At 45.2% G+C, this 27294-nt stretch overlaps 1 protein-coding gene across 4 annotated transcripts in view; it reads right to left on the reverse strand.

Moving 5' to 3' along the window:
- The window catches only part of LOC143213453 (homeobox protein prospero), a 71195-nt gene continuing 43901 nt past the window's right edge, over positions 1-27294 (reverse strand). For all 4 annotated transcript variants that reach the window (XM_076433320.1, XM_076433323.1, XM_076433322.1 and 1 more), the window contains exon 5: positions 1-27294. This exon is cut by the window's right edge and continues 5810 nt beyond it. The gene's annotated coding sequence lies outside the window, so the exon portion shown is untranslated.

Below are 27294 nucleotides of genomic sequence, written 5' to 3' on the forward strand. Positions count from 1 at the left end.
TATTTTTTTATTAAGTTTATTTTATATATCGACAACAACACGTCATACATTAGAAAACAGAAGGTTTCTTGAAGCAAACTTGAATGAAAAGTTTTGTGGAACAATCCGAGAGACACTATGTGAGTGTGCCGCGCCATCATCTATGGAGTCGTATATATATAATATTGCGTGTCCCTGTGGTGTCGTATGTCATGTGGATGTACGTTGTCGGATGTACGAGTCCGTGCATGTATACGTGTGTGGGTTGCATTTGTATGTATCACCGAGTGTATGCAAAATGTAATGTACGTGTACGTTCGTGTATGAGGCTGGTATGTGTGTCTCCGTGTACTACGATACTCTTGTGTGTCTTCACTCTCGTCTACTTTCTTTCGCTCGTTCGCTCTTTTCTTCCTCACGATCTTTCTCTCCAGCCTTTTGTCCAGTTTCTTTCGTTCTGTCTGTCTTGCTCGCTCCCACGCATTCTCTCGCGCCGTCTTTCACTCGCATTCTCACATTTCGCGTGCACAACTTCCTCAGATCGACGTACCGAAAAAAAATACCCAGAAAAGAAATATAGACTGACAAGCTAAACGTGTTCCACAACCCGATGGCAATCCGCGCAGCTCTACGAGGTTCCAGAAAACTTCGGGAATACACCTCGGAGAACTGCTGTCCGTTCCGGAAGCTGTGACGCCGAACGAAGCACGCGTCTCTCGATTGGTTTTTCGTTCGAATCGTCTCACTTTTCCAGTCTCAAACATCATTTCCATCACCTCCATCTTCTCTCTTGTTGTTTTCCCCTTCATCCTAGCACTCTTTCACCCCCTTTCTCTCCCTTCTCGTTTTTCCCAAAAATTCGACAGTCGCTCTTTCATTCAAATAACCATTGACACACTCTCTCTCTCTTTCTCTCTTGTCGTGAATCGCCTCCGGAAATACCTCATGTGAAGAATGCCGTGAGCGGAATAAAATCAAGAACGGTAAAACGAAAGGACATACTGTATACGTATAGATGTATATTTTTCGTTTGTTTTTTTTCTCTCTTTCTCTTGCTATCGTTCTTTCTTTCTAATATAATCGCGACGCCACGTCTAGCGAAATAGACGACGCTCGTCGTTCGGCGAAAAGGAAAAATCATCGCGGAACGCGAGAACGTATACAACCGAAAACCGAAACCGAAACACGGGGCAATCAGGTAAGAAAAAGGCAGTCGCATGTGCACCAGTCGAACGTAAACTTTTCTTCGTTACTTCGAGAGTAAAACGAAAGAGACTCGCACGAGGCGCCCTCCGCGATTCAGTCAGCCTCACGGCGGAATTTCGCACGATTTCCGTTCTGCCATTTTTGGTGCCTCTATCTATCTATCTATCTATATATATATATAATATATTTATATATTTATATATATCATTTTGTTTCTTTTTTACTTCAAAAAGCGGCAGTGCATCGTCGTCGAATTCACTCTCGGGCTATGAGAAGGGAGGGCGATCGTTTTTTTCGTTACTTTTCACTTATCCACACTTTCCTCCGCTAATCTCTTTTTATCTTTTCTTCGTTTTTTTTCTGTTTTGTGTCTCTCTTTTGCTTACTTATTAGTTCTTTTTTTTTACCATCGTTTCGCGACGAGACAGCCTAAATACACACTCTGATTAAAAATTTTTTCATCTTTTTCTTTCCCAATTTTTCTCTGCGGTTTTCTTTTCTCTTTCCCTTGCTCTCGCTCGCACTCTCACTCTCTCTTTCGCATTTTCTCTATCACGTTCTCTCTCTCTTTTTCTCGTTTTTGAAGTGCCTTGACACACTCTTTTAGGAACGTACGAGGGTTATTTCTGTCGATCGGCGATGGCGCGCGCGATGCTAAATCCGGGAGACACGAATTTTGACTCCGGTGCCGAAAGAACTCACCCCTTAACCTACAAATTTCGCCCCCTCCCGCCATAAGAACACCATTTCCGTTCCCAACTATTACACCTCGTTTCGTCTTCCCTTCGTCTCTCTTTCTCACTCTCTCTCTCGCTCTCTTTATACAGTGCCAAAGATATACATACATACATACATATATATGAGGAAAACTAGCCACGTGCCGCGGTGTCAGCGATGCAACCCTCTGCGCCTCCTCTTGCAATAATTTATGTACAATTTTACAACCTACGACGCCGCCGACGATATAATTTTTTTTTATTCCCTTAATAGTTCGCCTTTAAATACACGAATAGGACCTAGACATCGTTAATTTTCTTTTTCCCATCATCATCTTTACACTATACTAACGAAATCTAAACGTTCAATTTTCATTTTCACCACACTAGGAATAATAAATTTTGCCGTATCGTTAGTATACTTTTATAGAAATATGCTTACAAAAATAGAATTTTGCGAGGCGCCGAAAGCGCGTCGCTGCCGGGTGCGGGCGAGTTTATTAGGAATTTTTCGCATTTTCTTCTTTTCGTCGCTTTCTTTTTCATTTATTTCTTTTCCATTTCTTTTTAACTTTTATTCGTTTCATGTATATAGCGTATCCGAACGGTTCCGAAAGAATCAGCTGCACGCGACCCTCTGTTCTCTATCTCTCTTTCACTCCATTGCCAAAAACGTTTCGCCATACTGTGGTTTTTGTCTGCTCTATCGTGGAAATTTCTCGGCGTCTCGTCCACCCCCCTCCCCTGCCCCCAACATACACGCACACACGTACTAAAAACCCCGAATTTTCAACTCCCAAATTGTCTTGCCAGAAACCGTGAAAACGCCATTTTCTCCCCTCGTCGTTTCCATCGTCGCGCCGATCGCCGCTCGTTCTGTCCCCGTGCAAAGTAATTTAACGCGTGAATTTTCTCCCTCGCTAATTATAATTCTCCTCATTCGCGCGCATGCTCTCTAATTTGACTATCACCTTTCTCTCGCATTTTTCCCATGCACACGTACTTACTTAACACTCTCTTCCTCCTTTCGTCCCGGTTACACACCTTCGCGCGCAAAATCGCATTCGCTTCCGTTCACACTGAATGGATCACGCTAGTAAATCAGTCGAACGATCTCTCTCTCCTCATTCTCTCCTCAACAATCGCGCAACGATATTCACACTGTAAGCGCTCGAGTCGATCTTCTCTCTTTCTCTCACTCTCGTACACACACACACTCTCTCTCTCTCTTTCTCTCTCTCTCTCTCTTTCGCTCGTTCTTTCCCTATCTTTTCCCAGTTTTGTAGAGTTTTCCCAGAAACGTATATATGTGTCTCAAAATTGTGAACAACTGATTCAGTTTCTCGCTGTCGTTTACAAATGTACAGTACAACAATGATAATAGTGACAATTCAGAATACCATTAATCGTCGCAGGTTTGACAATCATCATAATGTCAATAAACGTATACGTAATAATAACGATAAGAATGATAATCATAGTAATGGTAATCAATAAGAATGATACGGAACGTTTACAATAGTCGCACTTGTTTTACTTTTTGTTTGTTTCCACGTGTTTCATTTTCGCGAGTGGATCAGAATCATAAGAAATGAACTTTTCTAAGGGGTTAGAACCAGCCCCACGTGAATGGGGATGATCCTTTTTAATCTTTCGCGTTTTTCGTTTTTGTTCTTCACCGCAATAATGACAAGTGACGGGAATGACTGACAATCGTTAATTACAATAATAATAGTAATCGTACCGATAATCGTTTATAAAGATGCGATTTCTTTTTTATCTTTTGTCATTCATCTTATCTTCTCTCTTTTTTTTCGTTTTCGTATGCACAATAACTTCTTTTTTTTTCTCTTTTGTCCTCTCTCTCTCTCTCTTATTCTCTTTGTCTTTTCATCTCTTAAATCTCATTCACGTGCACAATTTCTCACGCGCGCTTCTCTAAACTTCAAGTTAACATCATCATTTAGACTCGTCATTATAATATTACATTATTAGATTACATTATATCATAATACGCTAGCGTTTATTCAATAAATTTTACATACTTTGATACGCAGTATGATGGTTTCAAAAACGGTCATCGGCCAACCAAATTTTGTTCACACATCAATACACCTACGCTCTGTAGTCGAAGTAATTTGTACTTGTAGCCATATACTATAAATATTTTTAGTAGTTCTCGGCCTCTCTCTTTTTTTTTACTCGCCTTCGCCAAGTTAGTTATCTTTTTTCATTTTTCCTCAAAACGTTTTCTTTATCTCCCTTGTTCCATTCGGTCGCCAGTGTATTCTTTCCGAGGCCCTACAATATTTTTCTTTCTTTTGATACGAATATTTAAATATTACTTTACCATCGCTTTTCTCTCTCGTTTTTGCACGCGTTTTCTCTCTTGCTCTCCTTGTCAGCTCGCTCGTTCGTACGTTACTCTCACTCTCTTTCTCTCGCACACGTTAACTCGTACTCTCTACCGATTTTCTCGAACGTTCTCACACGCACACGGAATAAATCTCACATTTCGTTTTATCCACGCACATTCGTCGCACGCTCTCTCTTTCTCTCTCTCTCTCTCTCTCGCACTCACACTTTCGCACGGTATCATTGTCCTCTTTCGACCTGTCGAAAAATTTTTACAAAACACGACAGCGATGCGCCTTCGTTCTCTGTCGTTCTCTCAATCGTATCAATCTCTCCCCACGATCCACCTCGTTTTCCCCCCATTTATCATTTTTGTTTGTTTAAGCTTATTAACCTTAAATAGTATCGAGATATCGTTGCCAAAAATATATAAAAAACCCATAATCGATTTTCGAAATCGAAACAAGCGTGCTCCATTCGAAATAGGCAAGGACGCCGAATCGCATGATCTCGGAAACGGTATCATTTTATTTTTCCCTAAACCATTCACGTTTTTAGGCTTGCGTGTTTTTTTTATTTCAATTTCTCGCTTCTCGTTCGCACTGTTTAGAGCCGAAATCCGTCCAAAATATATATATATATATATAGATATTTATATATATCGTTTTTTTTCTCTTTTGTTCTTAGTCGTTTCCTTCGGGAGCATCCCTTAGGGCCAGGAAGAAGGAAAGTGTATCATTTTTATTTTATTATTTTTTTTCTTTTACAGTCGTCGAACGCGAAACACGGACGAGATTATGGGCGAAGAGGGCTTATGGTCGTGGCCGGTCGTCGCCCATAGTTTCGTCCGCGTGCATCTCATATCCGGCGCCCATGAAATTTCGAGCTCGCATCGAGATCGAGGCGCGGTCACCGGGCGACCGAATCACCCCCAAGAATTTACAATAAATTTTCTTTACTTTTTGTCGCATTCTCCCTTTCACCACTCACTCACACGCTCGTCTTCGTTCCGCGAATCGGTCAATCGATCGCGGACCGGTCGATCTATCGTTTTACATAGAGAACAACAATAGATCTCTCTCTTTCGCTCTCTTCGCACATTCTCTCTCATCTGCATCGTTTCGTCTTTTTTTTACAATAATCTCTTTAGAACATCCTAAAACCGACGAGAGGATAAGGTAAAATTGGTATCGTTTTTCTTTTCCCGTTCTCTTTTTTCCATTTTATACACCTAAAAGTTACTTGCACCCGTTTCGGACGGGGCCGCCGGTGACCAAGCCGCGAATCGCGATTCCAGATGCAACCTTCGTTAGAGAGTCTCTCTTGTTATCTTTTTCTCTTCATCGTCGTCTTTTCCATTCGCATTTCATCGGTTACTGTCTCTTTTGTGTTCGCTTTTTTTGCATTTCTTCGGTTTTTTGTTTTCTTGTCCCTCGCGCTACCCACTCGCTCGCAATTGTTTCGCATGCTCGCACACTCGGATATATCGCTCTCCGAAACACACATTCTCTCGCACTACCTGCCGTGTTCTCGTTCACCGACTCACACGCCGTACTCTTTCATCTCTCCGTTTATGTTTCGCAATTTACTTTTTGTTCTCGAATTAACTCATTTTTTCATTATTATCGTGAATTCCTCGCGACGAATTCCGCCGCGTTTTTTCCCCCGTTTCTTTTTCCCCGTTTTTTAGTTTCGCTTTTTCGCTCGTATGTCACATTTACGTTTTTTCGTTTTTCCCCCTTGTTCCGAAGCATCGAAAGTGGTTTCATCGAAATGCAATCGCGACCATTCATCGTTTTTTCCATAATCTTTTTTTCTCACGTTTTTATAAAAATGTACATTTGCTACGTTTAAGTTTTGTCATCAATTGTTCGTTTCTTTCCATTTCTGTTTTATTTACTTTATTTTTTGTTGTTGTTGTTTTTGTTTTGGCTTCTGTTTCCATTTTAAAGATACAATAACATACTATACGTATATGGCTCTACAGATGTTCGCTTGCACTGCAACTCAAACTGTGTGTCATGAATGTGTCCTGGCCCGCCGGTTGCGTCGCGAACCGTTCGATCGATCCCGAGACGATGTATCGTTTCCGCGTGTGTTTTCTCTCTCTCCTACTCTCTCTCACCTTTCCCTATCTTTCTTTGCTTTTAGGCCCATTCGTCTGGCATTCTCCTAGGTAGCCGTCCTCGGATCGATCGAAGCCCACGCGCGACCAACGGGCCACGATCGCGGATTTAGTGTTTAATTATTATTAATTTTTTATTTTCGGAAAATTAGGACCTTCCCGCGACTCGAACGACAAGTGTCGCCGCTCGAGCGCCACGGGAATTCTTGATTAGAAACTCCTACCCGCGTTATGCTTCTATCGGGGTACCCGCAAGCAACACGACCCCTCAAGAACGAACGAGAAACGCTCGTTCCCATATCTACGATCGTTCTCTCACATGTTGATCGCAGTTCGACGACGGATCTGGGTGTTGTCACTCACTCTGTCTCTCTCGCTCTCTCACTCTCGCTCTCTAAATCTCGACTATTCTCAAAATTTTTCTCGGTCTGTCGTTCGCTGTGTTCTCTGAATCGTTTTCTTTTTCGCTTTTCTCTTTTTTCCCATTCGGTTTCGTTTGTTAGTTTTTGGACACGAGTTTTTCAATGGAGCTCGGTGGGTATAACGGCCTAATGCGGAACTCAGGATGTTAATTTTCATGGTGTTTAAAACGTTACGGGTCTATATCATCTCACGAATTCGTTATGCCAATTCAGTTCACCTTCGGTTTTCTGCCGTGACGGCGTCCCTACCCATTTTTTTTTTCTGATCGATCCGAGAGGTTCACGTCGATTCCAAACACGATTATCGTTATCCTAACTCCCTAGCTATCGTTCCTCGATTTTTCTTACTATTTTCGTTTTGTTCACGCGTAGAAGCCTTCACCCGGCAAAGGATATATACGTTTTATTAATCTCTATCTCTCGCATATTTGCGTGTGGTTGTCGATAATCGTCGGAATCGACCTCTCGGACCTCGGTTCCCTGACCGATTAAAATCCGCGTCGTTGCGAGCGGGCAGCCCCGGTCTCGTTTGACCATGGCGTGTTTTGTTTGAACCCCCGTTGTGTTGGCGACGATACCCGTGTTGTGTTTCACGGGTAACCTCGCGCTGTATACAAATATCATTAAGTTTTATCATTACAATATATTTCGGTCATTTGTTCATTCACGATTTTTTTTTCCATCTTGTTCATCTTCGGTTAAAGGTTTATGTGGCATGTATATACGCATTGTATTCGTGGGAAATGAGAACCAGTCTTATGGCGCCTGACTGTAGCGCAGGCATATTCTGTAACGTAAAAATATATACATCATCTGTGTGGTATGTATAGTGCTGCTCTGTAACTCAAGATTTTATATCCAGTTTATGCATTCATCGTTTAAATTCTGTACAAAAACGTTTAGCTACGCTTGAGGCAGATTTCAGGCCCCGGTTCACGGAGGCTTGAGCCGCGCGTTGCCATATTTCTATTCGCAATCGTCGAACACCGAACACGGATCGATCTGTTCGCGTGACGTTCAGGAGGGACGCCACGAGGATTATAAGCGGTGCGGACGGTACTCGTCAGCGACAAAAATGATGGCTCCTCGATCGTATCGAGGAGCCAGGATAAAACCCGGACCGCCTTCTGCGTCTTCGGATCTGCTCGCGTCCACGATCGCGCGCGTGCGTCTTCTGCTCGCGGGAACGCGCGGCTCAGTCTCGCGGGGCAAGAACGAAGCGGACCCGCGGGTAGGTCGGTGGTTATCATTACTGCATGTTTTTTTTTGTTATTTTATTTTGTTCACAAACTGCACGGCAACTAGTGTTTGTTTCATTGTGATCAATTTTTCCTTACGTTTGTTTAGTTTTATTTGCTTTTTTCTGCTTTGTTACGTCTGTCTATTACTGCTGGTATCTGTAGATTGTGGCCGTAGATGCGTGTGTGTACGTATGTGTGCGTGCGCGTGTGTATAGATATCTTCCTGCGTGTATGTAGTAGTAGATCCTGTCGCGTATATTTCCCGTGTAAAAGTGTGTGTATGTGTATACATGTATGTTTTTATGTATATGGTTCATACGGTTTACATGGTCCAGTGTGTGCGTGTCGATCATCATGTCCTGTAATAATAGTATCGATCTCGTGTGGTAATGTACGTATACGTATCATGTATTCTAGTAGAGACGTGTAAATGCAACGTATTCCATTGTGTGTATCTCTGTAACCGAATGTAATACGAGTTTGTTCATATTATTATTATTATTTTTTTGCTCTTGTCGTCGCTGTGTCGATCGGAATAGTCGTGTGAGGATGACGTAATCCGTGTAGTGTCCTACTTTTTTTTATTTTTCTGTGTGTGACCAAACGTCTCCCATACCTCATCGTCGTCGTATTATCATTAAATATCATTAGTATACTATATATAATATTATATCGAAAATAACGGATAATACAACACGTAGGGAATCGAGGGTTGCGGAGGCATAGGGTTATGGGGGTTGTGGCTTGGTGTCTTCATGAATCTCTTCGAGCTTCAAGGGTTTCGGGGTTCAGGGTTTTTATGGGGATGGGGGGGTCGGGGTGGTTAATGTGTGAGGTTCTCGGGGTCTGTAGAGGATGGAGAAGAGGGATGTCGAGGGACACTGGTTAATCGGGGAATCGAAAAGGGCGCTAGCTGCTAATTATCAGCTTGTGTTGTTTCGGGGCGAGTCGCGCGTCCGCGCTCGCGATCCGCTCCGGCCCGTGGACGCGGGGCGGCGCGCGTTTGCCGTGATCCCGATCGCCGGACCGTTTTCTCGATCGGATCGATCATAAGCCGTCGATCCCGTCGATCTTCCTCCCGGGTCAGGATCGGGAGCCGGCGGACCCGCTCGATCCCCGGATCACGGCGCCATCGATCGCGCCGCGCGGACGGCTTCGATGAGCGGCGGAGCTAAAGTTACATGGTCTCCCCACACGTGTGCGTATAATCGTAAACGAAGTCCATTGTTTTTCCATTTCATTATTACGTCTGTCTACGAAAAAACACTAATGGTAAATATCATGTTTTTTTTATCCGGCGGATCATTTTGTTTTATACTGGCTGGGTTATACTGCGCGGTATTTTACTCTGTGGATTACCGGTGGAAAGGTGAACGAGGGCTTGGTGGTGGTGTCGGGATAATGGGACGTGGCTAGGGAAAATGTCGTTGACGGTGGTGGTGGTGGTTGGCTGTGGCGGTAGTGGTGCTGGTAGGATAAGGGGACAAAGGGGAAAGGGTACATTCTGCGGGTTACTTACGTCGAAGGAGACGGATAGATTGGTAATTAGGTCGGGACAATTATCGGAGGAACGAGTTAAGTAATTGGATGATCCAGTGAAGGGTGTAAGAGGGATACAGAAGGGGTTTGCGGGATCAGGTTGGGAGGACAGTCGGTTGGGGGGATCATTAAAACCGGGCGTTGGGTTACTTTTAATCGTTTGCTTATTAGAACTGGACTGGCTGATACAACTGGTAGAATACAAGTTTTTTTTCTTTCGTTTTACATACGGCTATTACTTCGATATACGGTAGGTAGTTAGTATGTAGTTGTCGACACACAATTCAATGATTACTGGGCATTTACTGTTTATACTGCTTTACTGCTTGTTTAATTGTTAATAATTAAGTAAGTTTAATTGTAGTTAGTTAGTTAGTTAGCTTCTTACGTAGCTTCTTGTCATTCATAGTTAATGTGGTTAAATTCTATGCTTGTATTTTGGTGGGCCAGGGATGTTGGGGGTTTTATGGGGTTCCGTGTGGGACAAGGGGGTGTGTGTGGCTGGTGGTGGATTTTGGGGGAACGGGTGTCGGTGGCACGTCGGGAATCCCAGGGTCGTTGGAGAGTGTGGGTGGCGTCGCACGTTGATCCAGGTGTTGACGAGGGATCGCGAACAACTCGACCGATCGCGTCGAAATCAATCATTCATGAATCACCGGTGGATCCATTTGTTTGGCCCTCGATCGTCGATCCGGGATCGTATTTGCGCTCGCGACGTCAACGAATGCCCGCTCGATCCGCGCGCGACGGCTTGGGATTTTCTGACTGGAAAGTGGGAGAGACCATAGTACACATATATATTATGTAAGTATACTTATCGCATAGTAATTGCATTTAATCAATATACGTGTGTGTTATCGGTGCATAGCAGCGTTCCGAACTCCTTGCATCAACCAAAATTACATTTTTTGGGGTGTGGTTGGATAGATTTTAGAGCGTGTTCGTATGCGTGTGTGTGCGTGTCTGTGGCGTCTGTGTGGCTTTTCAAATACTCCCTGCGCACGGTTCCACGTGTTTGTGTCTGTTATTCCGCATATGTGTGCGCCAGGGTTTCTCTTTTTCGAACAATACCGGATTGACTCCAAAAGACATCGTCGTCCGCCCATTCTTCTCGACGTTCATACCTTATCGATGTACATTAAAAAAACCTGGTCGTCGACACAGGATTAGATAGCTCGGTGGCAAGTTCTTTGGCGCAGATTCGTGAAACGAGGTGACCTGTCACGAAGGACACCCGCGACCTTGAACCGCGTCGAAAACATGTCACGTCTCAGACTCGTGAATCCTCCACGGTTAACCGATATCTTTCTTCGTCAGCTCGATAAAAAAATACAAAATAACGTTTACAGAGGATCGGTTTTGCATTGTTCCAACGGCGTGCAATGTACAAAGTCCTAGACGCGTTCTACACCTCGTGAACGATTTTAATTTAATGCTATACAGGAATACTTAACGATTCATCTTTTTGTAAACATGGTCCCAGACGCGAGTGGTGATCCTAAATCATTGAAACGTGGAAAGAGACGTTAACGTTCTCGAACTCGGCTGATCTTGGATCGCGTTACCGAGGCAGTTTGTTCCTCAAATTTCAAGACAGATTTGACTTTTGGGTATGAACGTCGCAAGAGTGCCTGGTTCGTTGACTAAGTCTTTCGGAGGATATTTCTGTGTGGATGTGATTGTTCCTGTGAATGTATGGTTCAGACCGGTGCAGGATTGAAAACGGGCATCGGGCGAGCGCCAGTCAGGCTTTGGGTGGGCGTTCGGTCTATGTCGGGCCCCTTTGTATAATTTTAGTATTTTTTTCGTATAAAATCAACACTGAAGGCACATTCTATCGGACGAGTCGGCCCAGTGTGTGCTGTGAGTGAGATTGGGCGCGGGACCCGCTTCCACGCGCTCACGTGGCCGCGGCTAACCTGGCGATTTTTATTCCGCGGGCCCGAGAGGGCGGGCATTATGCACCCAAACCCTTTATCTAAACTAGCGGGCTGCCGCACCTAATAAAATTATCTGCATATCCTCTGAGGGGTTTCGCAGCTCGCGGAGCAACCCCGGACCGTGTGCATCCGGGGGTGCCGGGAGAAGGACGGGGGGACACAGGAGCAGGGAGGCAGGATAACCTTAATTTTTATTATTCCCCTAAAGCAGAAATATCTTTCGGCAGCCGCGGCCGGGCCCCGCGCGAGAAACTGTTGATTCGTGTGGCGGTATTTTGATCCGGTTGCCTTCCTCTATTGCGTCGGGTTTTGGGGGTCTGTTCACTTTTTTCGCTTTTCGTCGAAATGGCTATTTCAAAATTGAGAGCCGGCCCGACGCTCGCCTGACATTACCCAGGGGCGAACTCAATCTTCTCAGGGGTCGTTTGTGCTTCGAGTCTCATGTGCTACGGCCTGCTTCCGCGATCCAACCGAAGACAACAGTATGTTCCACTTTCCGAACTGAAAACCGGTTGCCAACGATACAGACTCTAGAGTGGAGAGTCTTGTCTACGGAGCTTCGCGAAAATCTCGAGAATAGCGTTATCCAGGGATCGGCGGATTGAAGTTCTGTCAAAGTAACTATTACGGTAATTTGCCTGGTTGCGAAAGAAAAAATTGTGTATGGCAATTTGGAATATTGAGGTTTCAAGTTGACTCGACGGAGTGTCAACGTCGATCGTCAGCTGCAGTATATCGGTAAATAGGTCTCCGGTTCCGCGCGATCCTTGGACACGTGTCGTACGTTTTTCATGAAAAGAAATATGAAAACGATCGTCGTGGTCTGCGCTGGATAGCAGGAACAGGCCGTTCTAACATGGACTCCAAGCACCAGGTTCATAACGAGAAGAGTCTGCGTGTAGATCGCGTGTGTGTATATCGGACACCGGTGGGTGCCCCTTGTGTAAGTGTTCCATTCGTCCTTTGAACTTGACAGAATTTCGTCGGAGAGGGAAACATTGCTCACAAGTGCGGAAGCACATAGAACCGACAGGAACCCTTCGATCGGTCTAGAATGCGGACTACGTACGCGTCCGTGGCGATCGGTTCGCGATGAAAAGTTCTCGTTACCGTGGCCAAAGTGTCGCTCGTTTGTATCGGATCAATTAACAACGATATCAGTGGTGGCGCGTCGAACGAACGGTAACGGGTTGCACCTTTCTACGGAAGGAGAAGGTGTCTACCGTGAGACGGTTCCACGAATAACGTTATAGCGCGGCTCCTAGAGGTCCCTAACTCGATCTCATCGTCATCCCTGAACTGTCCGTGTCACCCTCTGTATAACGGTAAAAATCTACGTAATAACATCCGGCTGGATCGTCTCCAATCGGTGGATATCAGCGTCGTCTGCGGCGCCCGCTCTCCGCCCCCTTGAGCACCGATATCGACATTTGACAGAATGTCGACGTCCACCGGAGGTCCCCTTGGTCCGCAGACCCAGCCTCGCATTCGTATTAGTTCAACGAGTCAACAGACGAAATAATCAATCGAGATAAACAGCAGAACGTAACTATTTTATCACATACACAAGCGAGGCTGGTCGCGGCGGGTCGCCGAGTGTCTTGTTCTCGAGCGCTGGAGCAGTGGGGGCGCGACGAACGTCTGAGAGACTTATTAGCAATAAAACAGCGTCAATAAGAAAAAACACGTCCGATCGTCGAAGTGGTAACATACCGGTGAATGTACAAAGAATCGTGGCGGCGGCCAGGAGAACGGTCGTGCTCGTTTTCCCAAGGGACACGATCGCTTTAACAGATCCCCATTGGTAGGGGGTTGTTAAAATCGGCCGTGAAACCGGTAAGAACACGGCCGACAGCTTGGCCAGCCTGGCAAAGAATTTACTCGCTAAAAAACGTAAACTCAACAATTCCTATTGGTCGGGGACGTCGATCGAGAAGACGAAAACCGCGTCGAGACGGGTTTCAACCGTGATATCATCGAGGTTTCGCGGCTCTTATCGATGGACGTCGCGTGGTAGGCGTGTCTTTACAAAAACAGAGGCAGAGGGCTTCGAGGAGTTTGCTCTCGCGGAATTGTTCGTTCCTTTCTAGGCCTCTCGCATTCTTCTGCTTTCCGCTTTCTTCTGGCTTCCACCTGATTTGTTATTTTCTATTTAATTATACTAGCTGCAGTTCGTTCCGGCTCGTTCAGCCGCTGAGTCCAGATTCTTCCACGTGGATGTGCTCTTTCCGAAGGCTATCGGGTCGAGGGTGCCATTGTGCGACACCCTCGGTTTACTATTGCGTTCGTTTATGTACTATTTGCGTCGTCCAGTTCGATTCGAAACATAAAACCAGTTGTCCTCGAGTAGTGTTTGCTGGGCTTGGAGGTGCTGCGGTGCGTTTCAAGGCGCACCGAGTCGGTTGAAAAAAGGTTGTGAAACTGAAATCCGGTTGTAAAAGAGCGTTGCTGTATGCCTTCTGCGCATCCTTCCATGAAACATTCGCACCCTCAGCGAGATCAATTGAAGAAGAATTTTGATTACATTGAATCGCTTTTTTTTCCCGTTGGCGACCTCGAAGGGTTCGAACGTCGCTTTTGCTTTCGCGTTTTTTATTCTCGGTCGCGACAATTGAACAAATCCGGAAGTCCTACGCCGGTGTAGCTTCCCTTTCTATCCGAAATGTTTCGATATCGAATTCCCAATTCAATGTTTCGCTTTTTTAGTCTCGAGGTTCCGAAGAATTTTGCGGTTCAATTGATTCCCATGGTACAATTTCACTGTACAGACCTGTACAATTCAGTCGACGATTGTTTCAAGTGATACGCGGTTCTCATATATTTTGTTCTTTTGCTTTTTACATATTTGTATGTCGATAGTGATGCGTGGCGTGGGGGTCAAAGGGGTTATGAAGGAACTTCGAGGAGGATTTACGGGGGTGGTTGGGGGGGGGGGTTGGTTAAGTTGTGGACCTGGAAAGGGAAGAGCAAAGCTGGGTCGTTTGCGGGTTGCTCGGCGTGTGTAGCATAGAGTTCCAAACGCTCTGTGATCTACAGACATTCAATATTAAACAGATCAATCAACTATGTCGTCATATAATACCACTAGGATAGTTCATAATCGTAAGTTATATCAATAATATAATTATATCATTATGTATCATTAATGGGCTTGTAATGTTGTGTATGGGCGTGTATCCCCGTGTGTACGCGAGTGTGTATTCTCTTTCTCTCTTTTTCATCACGCTCTCTTTCTCACTTCTCTCAGTTTTCATTATACTTAAGTCTCAAGTTACAAACTAGCGTATAAATGATGGGTAAGAAACGACCACCTCGACGAGAAGGAATCCGACGAACGGAATGATGCCAATCGCTTGGATTGGCCTTGCTTGCCCCGAGTCGAAATACTATGAACTGCGAAGGAGGGAACTCGAGCATGATCGTTCTTCGGAGGAAAGAATTCAACGTCACGCTCGAGATCGGCACCGCCCCATTAATTCTCTCTCTTTATCTTTCTCTTTCTCTCTTTCTCGGGCAACTGATTTCTCTTCCAGGCCGGATATCGCTTCGTCTCGGTGGATTATTTGTTAGCCGTCATGTTCTTCTTTTTTATCATTTACCGGGTCATTCTCGTACCGTTTATACTATATATCATTAATCGTATTATCGTTATATGTGTTTATTAGTAATTAATTACTTTTTAATTAATCGTTAGGTATAATTCAATTAATCAATACTCTTAACCCTTTTATCGTTTAATAATTATTGTTAGGTAGTTTATAGTTTTTTTAATTTTATTAGGTTTCGATAACGCGTATGGATTAGTATTATTATTAGTATTATTAATTATTATTTTACTCTTTTCTGGAAGCAAATCTTATTTCCTGTCGTTTTGGGAAGGATTTACCGAGGGGTTGGAAGGTGGTGGTTTCTTATCGTTTATCTTTGCTTTCTGCGGTGGTTACGGGGGGCGGGATGGGATCTCGGATGGGACGCACCTGTTGTCCCGCGCGAAAATCTGCGAAAAATCAGAAAGTCGAATAACGAATCTCCAGTGATTCCATGAAGTTTCGCTTGTATTTTCCGTTTCTTTTTTTTTCTGTGTATGTACTTTGTTTACCGTTTGTTTATTGTTCCGGTTAGTCTGTGTTGCATTTTTATGTTGCATCTTTTCGTTTCGTGTACTCTTCAAAAAAAATCACTCATTCCGTTTTTTCGTTCTCTCTTGCCCTTTCTTTCTACCACCTCGCTCGTTGACCACCTATCGAAAGAAAACTCCTTCCCGTTCACACAATCATTTCCATTTCATCTTGTCTGCTCTTTGATTTGAAATGTTCTCTCTCTCTCTCTCCCTCTCTCTCTCTCTCCCAATCTCTCACTCAATTACTCACTCTCTCTCCCTCTCTCTCTTTCTCTCTCTCTCTCACTCTCTCTCTCTTTCTCTCAAACATACGCATTCCCTCGTTTGTGGTTTCGTTTTAGACGCCATGCGAATTGCTTCGTACTCATGTCTTCAAACGAATTACACAGCGGCAAGATTACTCGTTCTAAACTATGGATTCGATCCGACGATCCCGTGGAGCAGCGATCTCTCCCCGGGAGAGCCGGTTTTGCTTTTCGTTATTTCTTTTTTCTTTCTTACGACGCATTATACACATATACTATACTTTTCTGCCTGTCGGATTATGTGAATCGGTTTAATCGGTTTACTCTCTTCCTCTCGGTCTTCGTGGTTTCTCTCTGCTGTTTCGCGGTGGTTCTTTCGTTTTCTGTTTTTCCCGATTACGGATTCGCTTCATGGCTTCATTGAGAGAATTCGGTTATGTCAGTCTGCGTTGCCCCGGCGTCGCGGGCCAACGATCGTGTCTCTCCTCTTCCACGTGGCTCCACTCTTCGTCCCGAGAGCCTGGCTTCGCAGGCGTATTTTTTTTTCTCGTCCAGCTTTCTCGGCTTCCTGATCGCGGACCGATCGCCGGAAGTACGATACTCGCCGCTTCGATTCGTAATGCTTGTCCCTTGTTTAGCGAGTCGTGAGAAATACCTTTTACTTTATTCTATTTTCGTTTTAGAGTTTACTTTTTGTGTTTCATTTTTTACATATCGCTGCGGTTATTGAGTGGGGGGTTTTAGGAGGAGGGGTCCGTCTCTCCAGAGAGAGGATTAGGATGAAAGTGTGACCGGTGTCTTGACACCGGACGCCACCTAATCCCTTTTCTGTGATCGGATTCAATTTGATATTGGACATCTAATTTCGCGGAGGATTTTGCCCGATACGTTCCTGTTAAAAAGAAGACCTGCGTTACCGTTGTTTAACTAAGTACGTAAGTCTTAAGGTGCCGGCCCCGGGTCCCCGGAACGGCGAGGACTCGCCGGGAAAAGCCGGCGTTTGAGGTAGTTAAGGAAAACCGGTCGTCGAACATCCGTGGGTTCGACGTATCTGCCTGTAAACGAGCTTCTTATTAAAAATAAACCGAGGTATGGCTGTGAGGCAATTAAGTCGTTACTATCTATCGTTACCGCTTTTGCTAGATCGTTCACAGATCGATCCCGGCGCATGCGGCGGCGGCATTATGTGGCGCGTTCGAAATGAAAACCAGCGTCGATTCGTTCGACGTTTGTGTGTCTACCTGTAAATGATACATCTGTTCGGTGACGTGTCGCGCCTGTTCCGCGCGACTCCCGTCGTCGGAAAAATAGAAAAAATAACAGTTCTCGAGAACCGGTTAAAGGTATCGGCAAAATATCGAGCCACCTTTATTCATTTTTTATTCTCATCGATCGGCATCCGTTGGACACCGTCGTTGATTTCGTGATTGCCGTCGGTACGCCGTTATTATCGCTCCTTAGAATGGGTATTACGGTTACCTATCCACATTATCGACGAATTGGACGAACGAGCAATAATTGTACCAGTGATTATTGCTTGCCGGGATGATTATTATTATTATCTATTGGTGATATCGTTACTTCTATGTACACTGAAGACTAATCGGAGAAAGACCGAGTCTTTCCTTCTCTTTTTTTTTCTCTCTGTACAGTTTCTTTCATTTCATTGTATTTTATTCATTTTTTGTTTCTTACTGTTGTTGCATGTTGGTTTGTTCGAAGGGAGATCCCGAGACGCTCTACGTTTCATTTTTTTTCGGGGCATTACGCCTCGTTGAGGCTGATCGCATTTTTAGTGGTTCTTCTTCTTCTCTCTTACTCACTCACTCTTTTCTAGTACGTTTTTGCATTGTCACGGTCGGACTGCGTGGCGCGTGTCTCTCTTTTCTTCTATGTGCGTGTGGACGCCGTTTGGCGATGAATGCGGGTGCATTTGCGTTTGTTGCGTGGTCGCCGATGTTGCTCTGCTGCGGTATATTGTCTCGTGTGTGTCTAGCGTTGGTTCGTCCGAACGGTTCTGTTCTGTTTGCATACCTGTCGGATTGGACCGGGTCAGTTGGATCGTCGCGTGCTATTCAGAGGGTTCAAAGCGGGTTTCTATGGGATCCTGTACGATCGGCACGCGCACGCCCGCGATGGATCGGCGCGTACCCTGCGTCCGTGACCAATTTCAAACGTTTTACTAGAAGGCTTGCCGAAACGATCGCTCCTTGACACGCTGCTTCTTTTTTTTCTTCTTCTTTTTTTCATTTTCATTTCCGTTTCCTGGCTCGTTGACTTTCGTGAACAAGAAAATGGGCACGTGATTAGACGAGGTGGCCCAACAGCGCGGACTTTTGCGATGGCGAGGTAGCTGACGAGGATGCGCACACCGCAGAATGCATAATTCAATCAACTCCGAACTGAAGCTCGCGCAATTTCGCTTTACGAACTTCATCTTCAATAATCAAATTTTACAGGTGCAGTTCCGAATGAAATTTTGCAAGAATATTCGCGAGCACTTTAAAGTAGATTTTGTACAGAATGTTTTATGAAAGAACTTGTATCCAAAGTTTTTAAGTAAAATTTGTGGCCACACATCTTTTTTGTAATAAGAATTTCAAAACAGTATTTCGAACTTCAATATTTAAGTGAAATTTACAGAAGATATTTTAAACAGACATTTTTGACATTTCAACATGGTTTTTTTTAGAAATTCGATCTTTATGTGAAACTTGTAGATAATATTTCGGACAGACATTTTTGCAATTTGCGTTTTGTGTGGCGATCTCAGCAGTCTACCGAATCGCAGTGTAGTCGACTTCGAACTTGGAGCGAGCAGCTTCCGCTGATTGATACCCGTCTTCGTTTTCGAGTCCTAGTCGGGTCTCTCGGAGATAGGTTTGTTGAAAAACGGATGTTAAATAATACCGCAGATCTACGTGACGAGATAATACGTGGTTAATCCCTCCTTAATACCCTTTCTCTCGTTCTCTATCGCTCTCATTCTTTCTCTCGCGCTCTCTATCTTGAGGTTTTCCGATAACTCTCGGATTTTTGGCAAATTTTCCTTCGTCCCGGCCGCGGGAAACAGCGAGTCGACAGTCGAGTCCTGTGCACATTCTTTCTCTATCATCCCCGTTCGTCATTATTCCACGTCCTCTAACCTTGGACCGTATGACCTCAATCTTCTCCCCTATCATCTGTGAGCCATCCTCCTTGTAGGTCCGAAGACGAAAGGCTGTTGGAATAATTCCGGGTGACCCGTTCACTCGCATTGTCGCTTAAATTTCACATGCAGGAAGTGTTTTTCTTCACTGGACGTGAGAAAGGAAACGTCTCCGTTCCTTGTCTTTCTCTCGCCTGACGGATTTGGGTGTTCACTGTGTTTCCATTTTACCTTTTTTTAAATCCTCATTCTAGATCTCTGGCTGCCCGTTTTTCGTTCTCGAGCAGATTAGGATTCGGGGGCGGACGGGGCGGGGAAGGAGGGGGTGGAAGAGGGTGTTTTTTCGGGGGTCGGGGCTGTTTTTGGGGACAAATCGCGACGGGGTTGCAGGAGTGGAGTGTTCGGGCCGTGCGATGATCGACTGGAGACCTTCCGGCGATCGAGATGGGGCTTTGAAAGACAGATCTCGCGTCCACGTCGTGCCCGAAGGGCTTTTCAGCGTTTCGCTCCTCGTCCAACATGCACGCGGACCATAAGAATTTCGAATCCGGCCGGACGCGGTGGGAACCGAGAAAACTATTTGCTCTCTTCATCTCTCACTTCTTCATTCCTCTCCTCTCATCATCCTTTTCTCATTTTTCACTCTCTGTCTCTCTTTCTCTCACTTCGTCGTTCTTCCGTTTTATCCGCGAAAAAATTTTTCCCTAAATCGTTCGATGGTTTTCGGTGATTTGCTGAGTTAGCTGCGAGGTTTCGAAACGTCCCACCGCCGGCGGATACCAACCGCTATATGTATACATATATTTATAATATATCATTTATACAATCTAGAGAAGAGGGGGAATCTTTCTTCGGGGTCTCTTTTTGGGGATCTGGGGGCTTAATGGTCGAGAGCGCGGAAGGTCGCTGGTCGTCTATCACCGTTCGGCCCTGGAAAAGTATATACTAAGGCCGATTTTGGTTAAGAATACGCTTCGCATTTATTTTTTTTTCTCATCTTCCACTCTTTTGATCAACTTTTATTTTTTAACATTAAGGCGCAACGTGATAAACTTGTACTTTTTTCCTTGATGTGTCTTTTGGATTCTGGCCGAAACTGCGTGTACCTGTGTCGGGTGTGAGTGTGTCGAACGTGTGTCTGTGCCGTGTACAATGTGTATGTACATGTGCGTGTGCGTGCGTGCGTGCCTGCGTTCGCGTAGGTGTGTCTGTGAGCGTGTCTGTATGTGAGTGTGACAGTTCGTACAACGTGTGCGACCCTTCTACACACGTATGCACGTCCTCGTGTCGTTGTACGCGTGTGTGTGGGTGTGCTGCTAGGCGACGATGCACTTCGCCTTGCCGAGCACTGACTGTTGTGTATTCTGCTGACAAACGGGAACGCTGCCACGCGGTTAGCGCGTGCACGTTCCCGCCCGCCATCTGAGCTGAGTTTTTCTTTTTGGTGTTTGCCGAAACACGGAATTTTTTTCAGTCTCCGTTGCCGAGGATCCGTCCCGTTCCCGTTCACTCCGACCATCGATCTTCTCGATCGCGATCTCGGAACGATCGAGGACGACTCCCCCGCACTACATTTCTGTGTGTCGTCTTGTGCGCAACCTAGGACAGCAATGAATTGATCCAAAAACTTCTCGTGTCGAAAGCGAACTCAGTAAAATGCCGGTAGAACGTACGAAAGGAATGTCCATGTGTTGAAAGTGGTATATAGTCATTAAATATCGTATTGCGTGAAAAGTAGGCAGGTTGACGAACTGGGACCTCTGTCTCGCGTTCCAGAATGATTAGGAGGAGTTGTGACGATGATTCGGGTGGCCGGAGTCTGCACGGCCCACGCCGATGATCACTATTGCAAAGGATACCGGTTGAAACTGTGTGTACGTGTGTGTGCGAGCGACGCGATCGGAAACGTCGCCACCGCGGTACATACATCGACTACCATCTAATCAGTATTTGGTCGTTATTTAATCGTTGGCCGCTGCACTTTCTAGAGATCATTAATTTCATCGATACCTCGTCGGAATAATGAAAAATAGAATTTTTAGCCGGTATAAAATTTAATCGCCGTTGCTAGATCTAACGACGGTGAGCGATTTTTCCTTCGCGTCGATCGAGTTCGAAAGAAACCCAATTGGGGGCTCTGGTCAACTAGAGCCGTGATCTGAGAGGCACTGTTAACTGAATGATGCGTCACCGATCATGGATCCGGATAAGTAATAAGTGTGGCGAACATGGAGACAGAGGTGCCAAGTCGAAAATGTACTTGCTTGTGTAGGTTGCCCCGGTTCAGTTCGATTAATTCGAACCAATCGGGACGCAGAAAAACAATTCCCACAATATTCTTACAAGACGTTCCAGCTGACCGGGCAAAGTCAGCGCCATCGTTCGTCGCACCGTGTTCGTTTCACCCCTAGTTCTCTTCTTCGGCGTTTGTCTTTCGAAAAAAATATTCCCGTTCGAAATCTTTGTTATTCCCCGTGTCTTTTTGGCTGCGCGCGCGAGTCTGCGCGCGACCGAATTTAACGACTAACATTTATTTTATTAAAGTATTGTCTGGCTTTTGGCGTGAGATACTCGTTTTCTTTTTTTTCGTTTTCTAAAAATCTATTATAAAACCCCTGACACTTGTCCCGGAGCGACGAAGATGACCGACCACGGTGCCCAGGCTCGCGTCTCCTTTATTATCACCTCATCTGCGGAGGGTCTGCGCTTGTATATTATCTCTGAGGACTTCATCGGACTCAACGTGGCGATCTAGCTCTCACATCCTCACACATCAACGTAGGTATTTTGCTTTGTTTTCTGCATTGTATGTTCTGCTAAACTTGTTTTTTCATTTATCTTACTTTTCTCTCTTTTTTATTTTCTCTTCTCTTATTACACTCCTCGTCGATTCGCTAAATAAGTATTCTCTCTTTCTCTCTCTTTCTCGCTTCATCCACAGTATCCACATTGTTTTATGCATTTTGCTTTGTAATGTATCGTTAAACCTTAATAGACCTACGATTCCCTACATACGATAATACGTGTATAACCTAGCACGAGTTTCGCTAGCTGAGACGTATGCGCAAGAAATACATATCAGATAGTTCCCAAACATCATCCCCATTCCTATCTTGTGTGTGCTCTTCTCGGGTACACGCAAGTACAATCATTAAAATTTTCTCCTCCCGGCTACTCGTCTCACTCACTGATGCAGGACTAATTCTCCAAATGGCAAATCAAAAAGTGTTTTTTTTTTCGTTGCGAGGCGCGCAACATTGGAGTTTCCTGCTGGAAGATCGCTAGATGAGAGTGATGATAGTGGGGAAAATTTGCTCGCGAAGGTCCCGCGAGCGCAATTTATGCGCGGAGATTGCATCCTATTGCGATTCCTCGTTGAAATCGAACGGTCGATGCGCGGGCTAGCTACGACTTTGGTTTCTTTTCTTTAATAACAATTCAGAATCCTTGGGACAGTAAACGGTGGACGTTGAATCGTGTCTTTCGGGCGAAGAATACCGAATGATCTCGATATATCAGTGAAACGAAAATGGGAGCGGGGGTGGACGAAATACATTCCACTGGCGAGCAGGTTCCTAGCTTCAAGCATCTCCGACTGGACATTCGTTGCTTTCAACAATCGATGATTGGGGGGTTGGATAGATAGCGACACATTTAGTCGTCTTTTCTTTTTTTTTTGTTGTTTGGCCTGTTGTGCGTATTGCCTGCCCTTCTGCAATCGATTCGTTTCGATCCTGCTCAAAGTGGTGCTACCGAGTTGAACAATGGACCTGAATTGGGCCACACAATTTTCCGTCCTTTCTCTGTGACACTGTTCTCCTTTCTTCTCCACTAAAAAAGAAATCCTTTCCTCATATCATATCTCACGTTACTCTTTCTCTCTCTTGCTCACTCTCTCACAGTTTCTTTACTCATACGCTTAAGCATCACGCACATGAAATCTCGCTTCAGCTTTTGCTCGACTCGCATTCACGCTCGCGAAAGTTTGGCCAAAAGTATCGTGCACGAAAAGGATGGGGAGAAAATTCCTCGTTAACTTACATTTACAACTGGTCTAATAATTTGTCCGTTCACTCTCTCCCACGCACGCGATCCCCGCTCTCTCCCTCCCGTTCACTCTGCTCTCTCTCTCTCTCTCCGACCACACGCGTTCCTTTTATCATTTACTAGTCTTGTTTCTTTACAATACATATATGCGGACCCCCCGGTAGGCAAGGAGGTCGGCTATCTCTGTATAATTTTTCACAATTTTTTTCTTCCCTTTTCAATTTTTTTTCCTCAAAGCATTCGTTCGTTGTCTCTATTGCTCGCCGCACACGCTCGATCTGTCATTCGACTGACTCCCATCCGCGCGTTCTTCCACAGTCACACACACACTCTCTCCCTCTCTCTTTCTCACTCTCCAGTCTTCACGTTTTTAGTTTTTTCTTTCAGCTAGGATCGGTTTGCGCCGAACGTCTATCGCCCGTGGCTCCGAACTCAGTTCCGAAATCACAATTCGCATGGATTTCTTTTCAGTCGTGACTTTTTCTCTTCCCTTACCCCCTCTCGAACTGTCTCCCTTGATGTTTCCCTTTCTCTCTGTCTCTCTTTCTCACTCTCACTCTCACTATTTCTCTCTCTCTCACTCTCTCTCTCTCTTTCTCTCTCTCTCTTCACTTTCTTTCTCTCTCTCTCTTTCTTTCTCTCGACAACACTGTGTTACCGCCGCTACCAACCTACCATCGAACACCGTTCCCGATTGTTCTTCTCACCGAACCAAAAAAATCACCTGTTGAGATCGCGAGATTTCGTGGCTTCAACGACGGTCGCATCAAGGACACTTGGCTCCCTACACGCTCCTCTATACCATTCCCAATATTCGTCGGTCTTCACCTCTATCCCCGTGAACATCCACCCACCCCGCAGACTTCCGACTTCAACGGATCCATCCACAACAGTTCACGGACTCCGAGAGGCTTTCTTCGAACAACTTCCGGTTCACGCCGGAAACCGTTCGATCTGATGCGAAAAATCTTTCTCCAACTGACGCGATCATGTTCGAGACGAACGAGGGATATATAATCTGGGGATCGAGAGTAGAAATCGCGCGAGAGTCCGAGTATCAGGAACCTCTCAGTCTGCTATCACTTGAAGGTAGTTGCAAAGTAATGTATGTATGCGTTCGCTCTTCGCAGGCTGTTTTTGGCGTTTGTGGGCTGCCGTCAGTGGTTTTTCTAATTCGAGGTAGTTGAACGGCGATCAATGTACTCATGCAGGAACAGGGGGTTGTTTAGTCGAAACCGGTCGCCGAAGTTCAGCTAGAAGGCTAAGCGATAGGAACTTTAATTTAGAATTTTCGCTACCTCTATTAAAGTTTTATTCTTCATCATCATCGTCACATTCACGCTTCGTCACATTTGCGCATTTCACTCTATCTTTCCACACGTACTCCCTCTCGTCACGAAATAGACCTCGGAAAGCAGCCAAAGACGTTACTTAAACTAATTCTCTCGACTCTTAGTCCCTTCATGTTGCGAAATTTCAGACTGAATATTTTCATTCACGTTTCGAGCAAACAACCCCGGTCTCGGAACCGAACGGTAACATTTTTCTCAGCGGTGAACGAAACTTCTTGCACAATCGAACCGGCGAACACATTAAAGGAAAATAGGAAATGATGACACAGTCAAGGGAAATCAATCCGGTTGGAACATCGCAGCCTGCAAAGAGCGAGCCTGTAGTATCGAGGCAGGAGTATCGACTGCCTGTGCTTGCTGTAAACGATAGTGCGGGGACCATCTCGAGTGTCGTTATAGTCAGCAACGAAAGATTTTCCGACGCGTCGCGCCGCGTTCAACATTCAAAAGCAACGAATCGAATCACCTTTGTAGATCAATTCGACGGACACCGGAGTGATCCACGGCCCCGTCGAGTCTCCTGTAACTGATCGACTCACGAATCAACGTGTAAGACGTAAACCGCGTATGATATGTAGACGGACGATCGGTGGACCGAGCACCAGACGATTCTTTTGAACAAACACTTGTAAAATCCATTTATTTAACAAGAACGCCTCCCGAAGCTCCGGACCAGAGGACTCCGTAAAAATTTTCACGTTCGCCCTAATCATCTTACGTTCATCTTTTCTTCATTTTCTTTAAAAAGTTTAGTCGCTCTCACCTAAAAATCTCCTACCGAAACTTATTGTAGACTTAACGTGCTACGTGTACTACGAGATTATCACACAGAAAGTTTGCTCACTCGGTGTCAACAATCAGTAATTACTCCCCGTTTCTTCCTCCCTAATCACCTGCTTCGCGCTTCTCTTCCCTCTCTTTTTTTTTTAAATCTGCTCTTTTAGTTTCTTCGCATACGCACGCGCTACCCCTCACATAAAAACATCACTCCTCTTCTCTCTCTCTCTCTCTCTCTCTCTCTCTCTCTCTCTCTCTCTCTCTCTCTCTCTCTCTAACGCATTCATCCCCTCTTGATTCGTCTCTTTCGCACTCTCTCTCTCTCTCACTCTCTCGGTCTCTCACTCGCTCGCGCTCTCTCTCTCTCTCTCTCTCTCTCTCTCTCTCTCTCTCTTTTTCTCGTTCACTGTACAATTTCTCTCCCTCTCACGTGCTCGGTTGTCCTCGTCGCAGTCACACTATAGCCGAATCACACTAATCGAATTTCTTCTCCTCCCTTGCGTCCCTACAACTATAAAGACTAACGTGTCGCGTGCGCGCTCGCTCGCGCCCGATCCGAAAGGCGCACGATTTCTTTTTTTATCCCGGTTCACGATGAGACTATACGCAGAAATAAATCATTTACTATATTATCATCCCCCTTGTCTTCTCTCTTTCTCCCACTTTGTTTAAACTTTCCCTAATCGCGCGCGTTCCCGCGATTAAACGCGTGCCACGTGCGCGTCGATCCACCGTGATCGCGCAGCATTTCGTCATTAATATGTATATCCTAATTACGTGTCTAATAGTTTGAGGAATGATTATTCTCGATGAACGTACTTCGAAGTATTCTCACCTTGCCCATCGTCTCACTCTCACTTCTCTCGCTCTCTATTCTCTCTGTTTCGTTCATTCTCTTTCGCTCTCGAAAAACTCGCACGAACACACTCAGTCCTCGTTATTAATTCTCATTCTAACCTCGAGTAAATCCCGCATTCGCTCTCACCGTCTTAATAATCCTATTCGATACGGCAATTTTAATCAATTTTTTCATTTCCGTTTATCACGACGATTCTCGAACTCGATAGGTAATAATCGTAGTAATAATATATAATCGTACAGTAATAATTAGTTTAATTAGCGTGTGAGTGTCTGTTTATTTTTCACCAGTTTAATTTTACGTTTTCGTGTTTCTACACTCTACACCGCCGTCGAATCGGGGGTAGGAGCGCTCGTATTTTATCCCGTCGTCCTCTCTTTCTCTCTTTCTCTTTCTCCCTGCAGCGTGATACGACCTTCCGCTCGGTTTTCATTAGTATTTATACTTTTTTTGGTTTAATTACCTCGAGTTTAGTCATTTATATAATAATTAATAGCTTGCAAGTGTTTAACGTTAAATACTATTAACTAATTCTGCTTACACATGTGTTTCTGTTCCTTAAGACTTACGCGTTTAGGTATGTACGTAATGTGTGCTTATTTAGCTTCGATTTTTTCCCAATTCTCGTATATTTAGTTTTTTCGTGGTTTTTTATTGTTACACATCTTTCGATTCCGCGTTCCATTCGCTTGTCCATGCTCATCTAATCATCATCTCTCTCTCTCTCGATCTCTCTCCGCATTTTTGCGTTTTAGCAAATTGGCGGCGAGTCAATCGGCTCTCGTTCGTCACTTCCTTCGTTCCCGTTCTCATTCCAGTCTGTTTTCTCACGATCGTTCCTCTCCGTACCTCGAACAGCATCGCGCGGACCTCGTCTGTTATCAAAGGTTGACAAAGATCGGCACAGGAAGCCCCTTTTCCTCGTTTCTCCGCAGCTTCACCCCGCGCCCGCAGCCTACCCTCTCACCTGCCCTAGTCCGGCGAAAAAACACCCTCGACCACAGGATACCCGCCTCGACCTTATAGCATCCTGAAACCACAGCTCTTTCGGAGCCATGGCCTCGGTTCCACGTTAGATCCGAAGATCCTCGTAGCGGGACGAAGAGGGAGCAGGACGCGGGAATCGTCTCGATCCGTTGGCGGCTCGTCCTTCGTGACAGGACTTCGAACCTCGATCGACGGAGAAAGAAACCGAAAGTGTTCTTCAACTTCTTCTTCTTCTT

Source organism: Lasioglossum baleicum, chromosome 11, assembly GCF_051020765.1.
Source record: "Lasioglossum baleicum chromosome 11, iyLasBale1, whole genome shotgun sequence".
In the NCBI taxonomy this organism is placed as follows: Eukaryota; Metazoa; Arthropoda; class Insecta; order Hymenoptera; family Halictidae; genus Lasioglossum; species Lasioglossum baleicum.